Source organism: Panthera uncia, assembly GCF_023721935.1.
Source record: "Panthera uncia isolate 11264 chromosome A1 unlocalized genomic scaffold, Puncia_PCG_1.0 HiC_scaffold_17, whole genome shotgun sequence".
Classification (NCBI taxonomy): Eukaryota; Metazoa; Chordata; class Mammalia; order Carnivora; family Felidae; genus Panthera; species Panthera uncia.
Window position 1 is genome coordinate 39309998 of NW_026057577.1, and position 5565 is coordinate 39315562.

A 5565-nucleotide genomic window follows, 5' to 3' on the forward strand; every position below is an offset into this window, starting at 1 on the left:
AGGTGTAATTTTTATCTTTGTTTCTCTATAGGTAAGGTGGGTTTCCTCCACTGAACCCTGGCTTCTTTCAGGATTTTTTCTTTACCCTTGGTTTTCTTTAATTGGAGAATATTACACCTAGGTGTAGGGTTTTTTGGCCTTCATCCTGCTTGGTGTCGTCTGACCTTTCCAGATCTGTTGTTTGGTGTCTGACATTAATTTGGGGACATTCACAATCATTGTTTCAAATATTTCTTCTGTTCCATTCTCTTTCCTCTCCTTTTGTTACCCTATTACATGTTCATTATACCTTTTGTAGTTGTTCCAAAGTCCTTGGATATTCTGGTTTTTTTTTTTTTTTTTTTCAATTTTAGCTCTCTTTCCTTTCAGTGTTCAGAGATTGTCGTAATATATCCATTAGTTCAGAATGCCTTTCCTAAGCTATGTCCAGTCTAATCATAAGCCCATCAAAAGCATTCTTCATTTCTGTTACAGTGTGTTTTTGTTTGTTTGTTTGTTTGTTTGTTTGTTTTTATCTCTAGCATTTCTTTTTGGTTCTGTCTTAGGATTTCCATCTCTCTGCTTGCATTGCCCTTCTTGCTTGCGGTTTACGTTATCTCTTAGAGCCCTGAGCATATTATTCATACCTGTTTTAAATTCCTGGTCTGATAATTCCAACATCCCTGCCATGTCTGGTTCTGATACTTTTGCCGTCTCTTCATATTGTGTTTTTTGCCTTTGGATGCCTTATAATTTTTTTAATACCTGAATATGATGTACTGGGTCAAAGGAACTGTTGTAAATAGGACTTTAGTAATGTGGTGATGAAGTGTCAGGAATGGAAAGTGTTCCTTGCCCTACGATCAGGTCTCAGTCCTAGTGAGCCTATGCCTCTGGACTATGAACTTCACAAGTGTTTCTTAGTTTTTGTTCTCCCCATCTAGAGGGCACAGCATGGCTAGGGTGGCCTATAGTTGGGTATTTCTCTTCCCCACCCACATCAGTTAGGTTGGGATAATAGGCTGGTTAGGCTCTGGTTAAACAGTTTCCCCTAAGGTCATACCTTGTTAAGAACAGAATGCTTGGCTTAGTTTAAAATGGTCCCTTTTCTCCTTTCCTCTGCTGGAAGCTCAAGGGATTTTTTTTTTTTTTTAAGTTTTAAATTTTATTATTTTATAGAGAAAGACAGATGGAGAACAAGGGTGGGGAAGAGAGAGAATCTCATGCAGGTTCTACAGTTAGCGCAGAGTCCAATGTGGGGCTGTATCCCACAATCCTGGGATCATGACTTGAGCTGAAATCAAGAGTCCAATGCTCAACTAAGCCACCCAGGCACCCCGGGATTTTTCTGATACCTACTATGGCAATCTTGTCAAACACCTGGAAGTGAATATTAAAATATTATGGGGTCCCCTGGAGTTCTTAACACTCAGAATGTCCACACTGAGCTTCCAGCTGTTCATCAGTTACAGCTCAGGTTTTCCTGCCCTGGCACTGGTTCCCATGGCAGTTTCCACTCACTAGTCTCTGCCCTGGTAAGCCGTGATTCCCTGTAATTTCCTGGTTGTCTCTCCAGTCTTGCAGCATCAGTTTGTCTTACGGATCTGAGAAGAGTTGTTTGATTTTTCAGCTTTTTACTTGTTAGGACAGAGTGTCAACTTAAGATTCTTACCCTGGAACCAAAAACAGCTCTATCCCTTCTGAATGCTTTCTGCTATTGTTGATGATAATGTCTTGGAAACCCTGGATCTGGCATCCATGCTAAGGAATGCCGAGAGGACTTAATGTCTATGCAGCCTGTGTTCAGCCAGAAGTCTGTTGTTTATCAAGGTTCTGGCAGGACAGATCTTGAAGGCCTCCCTCTACACTGCTAAGTACTTAGGGATGCCGTAAAAATCTCAGGATTAGAGGCTTCCAGGGCTTCCAGGTACCTTAGTCAATTTGATTACTCTGCCATCACTCCATGCACACCCTCTCCCCCAGATACACACACCCACATACACACCCAAACCCATTGTAATGGTTTCCACACCTTCTCCTACATTTGAGATAGTTTTTCTTTTAGCTGGCTTATCATGTGAGAAGTAGAACAAAACACAAAACCAACAAGCCCTTCCTTCCCTTGTTTAACTTAGCAATTGCTTATTTTCCTCCAGCAGGCCTGCCTAGCACAAAGATATTCACTAAGCTATTGTCTGTTGCTTGCTTTGCTTTGTTTTGTAGACCAAGCGTAGCGCCATCTCTGACCTGGCCACAAGAGGGCACTGGTGAACCATTTTAAAAATGATTCCTAGAAAATTTCACAAACCCCATGGTTTCCCATAGTATTTCCTTTCATTCTGCCCTGGAAGAAATAAAATGTAGTTATGGGACTTCCAGACCAGGGAAACATGTCGGACCTAATCTCATTCAGCTTGTCAACCTGAAGGTCCCCAGCTCTCAGGACCTATGATAGTGTCACTCTTTAAAGTACTGGTAAGACAGTACAAACTATTTTAAATATTTCAAAAGAGAAATATTTTAAGTATTTAAGTTGGTGCTGAGCTTTCAAACTGGCTTTGCTTTTGACTTAAATTATTATATCTTCATTTATCTTGTATCGAAAATCTTAAAAATATTGGGACCCAGAGGAAAAAGTCATTTGTGCATCAGCATTTATTGCGCTGAGGAATTCTGTTTGTGGCAGAGTCCTAGAAATGGCAGGTGAGAAGCCTAATTTTTTTTTTATGTTTTATTTATTTTTGATATAGAGAGCATGAGTGGGGAAGAGGCAGAAAGAGAGGGAGACAGAGGGTCCAAAGCAGGCTCTGCACTGACAGCAGCGAGCCCAACATGGGGATCGAACTCACGACCCATGAGATCATGAACTGAACCAAAGTCATAGGCTCAACTGACTGAGCCACCCTGGTGCCCCAAAGCTTCACTAATTTCTAAAGGGTTTCTTCTTGAATTAAGCTTCAGGTTAAGGAAGCTGTTGGAATCGCGATCATAGAATTGGGAAAAGTAATGAAGGTGATGTAATCCATCTTGTCACCTAATATATGAACTTTTCTACAGTCATTAGCCAACCACTGTTTGTTGGTTTCAGTACTGAATCACTAAACTGTACATTCTTGTAAAGAATGCATTTCAAAAGAACTCTTAAAATTTTATTGTCTATCCAAGCCTATTCTTTCAGTATGATAACCCTCCAAGTATTTGAATAATATTGTAAGGTCTCCTCGATTCATCTTATCTCAAGGCTGATGTTCCAATATTCATGAACTGTCTCTCATATGATCCTTTGAAAGCCTTTGACACCCTTCTTATTATGGGTTTATTGTGGATTAAATATGGGCACGTATTTTTTGTAATAACTTCCACCAAATAGAGTCTATTTCCTCTCTCCTCAGATGTAGACTCATCCTGTGGCTTGATTATAAACATGAAATGTAGCATAAGAGATGCTGTGTATTTGTTGAGGCTAAGACATTAAGACATCTACAGTTTCAAATTTCATGTTTTGGGATGCACTTTTTAAAAACAATTTTTTTAATGTTTATTTATTTGAGAGAGAGAGAGAGAGTAGGGGAGGGGAAGAGAGAGATGGAGACACAGAATCCAAAACAGGCTCCAGGCTCCAGGCTCCAAGCTGTCAGCACAGAGCCTGACGCAGTGCTCAAACTCACGAACCATGAGATCATGACCTGAAACGAAGTCAGACGTTTAACTGACTGAGCCACCAGGCGCCCCTGGAATGCACATTCTTGAACTTATGGACAACTGAGACTTCTTGTGGACAGCTCTTGCTGATCTCCTAGGCAAAACCAACCACAAATGCCAGGGTTTGCATACCCACCACCCCATGTCCCAATAAACGTCAATGAAGCAGAAGAACAGAGTCATTTCCAAGAATCATGAGAAATAATAAATTAGGATTGTTTCAAGCCACTACGTTTTGGAGTAATTTGTTGTGCTGCCTGAAATAACTGCTAAGATTTTGCAAATGGCTTCAAAGTGTTGAATTCAGATTTAAATATGTTGCCTGTGAATAACAACCATCAATAAAATGAGCTTTTTTCTTCTTTAATTTTGATCACATTTGTTTAATTCTAGTAGATGTTTATATCTATGTTTTCATAACCTGCGGAGTTTAAAATGATTAGGAGATCCGGAACACCTTTTGCTCCTGTTGACTTAAAAAGAAAGACTATTGAACTGATGTCTTATTTCTCAGTTCCCTATTCTGGCAATCAAGAACTGAGTCCTGAATTCTTTTTCTTTTTTTTTTTTTTTTTTTTTCATTTGAGAGAGTTAGAGAAAGAGTGAGAGGGAGAGTGTGTGTGTGTGTGTGTGTGTGTGTGTGTGCGCAAAAGGGAAGACAGGCAGAGGGAGAGAGAGTGAGAAACCCAAGCAGGCTTCATGCTCAGTGCAGAGTCCAATGCTGGCCTTGATTCCACGACCCTGGGATCCTGACTCAAGCTGAAATCAACAGTCAGATGCTCAATTGACAGAACCTGAATTCTTTTTCTAGACTAGATGGAATGAATGATACGATTTTTATTGTAATACCTAACTGTGAACCAAGGGCCTGAACATATACCATCTAAATTAATCCAAACAACCCTATATGGTAAGCATTAGTGACCCTTTTAAAAAGAATTTTTTTTAATGTTTATTCATTTTTGAAAGACAGAGAGAGACAGAGCAGAAGCAGGGGTGGGGCAGAGAGAGAGGGGGACACAGAATCTGAAGCAGGCTCCAGGCTCTGAGCTGTCAGCACAAAGCCCGATGTAGGGCTCAGACCCACGAACCGCAAGATCACGACCAGAGCCGAAGTCGGACACCTAACTGACTGAGCCACCCAGGTGCCCCATTGGTGACCCTTCTTTATAGATTAATAAGCTGAGATTCAGAAAGGTGAAATGATTTGCCACAGGAATTAAATGAGAGAGACTGGGCTTGATTAAAACTTCTCTGACCCATGCCAGTTCTTTCTATTCCAACAAATGGATGGATCTAGTAAACTGAGTCATAAACACAGAGTAAGAACAAATCTTTGACACCCCAGTTGAAATGAGCAACCTAGTACATGGATGATCCCACAATATTACTCTTATACTAAGGACTAAGGGTCATTCCTTAGGGAAGGGGTTTATTCAGGGCTGGGGGCAGAGGCTTTTGATGATAAGACTAGAACATCTGGCAGTACCAGAAAGTAAGGCAGTGCACAGAAAATCTTGGGGACACACCCCAAGGCAAAGAGGCCAACTCGAAGGGGCTCAAAATTTGGGACAATTTGGTTATCAAATAAAATATTATAGTAATTAGGGCACCTGAGTGACTCAGTTGGTTAATCATCTGACTCTTGGTTTAGGCTCAGGTCATGATCTCACAGTTGGTGGGTTCTAGCCCTGTGTCAGGCTCTGAGCTGATGGTGTGGAGCCTGCTTGGGATTCTCTCTCTCCCTCGCTCTCTGACCCTCCCCACCCACCCATGCACAAACACCCTCTCTCTCTCTCTCTCTCTCTCTCTCTCTCTCTCAAAAATAAATAAATAAACATTTAAAAAAGTTAGTAATGAGGGACACGGGTGGCTCAGTCGGCT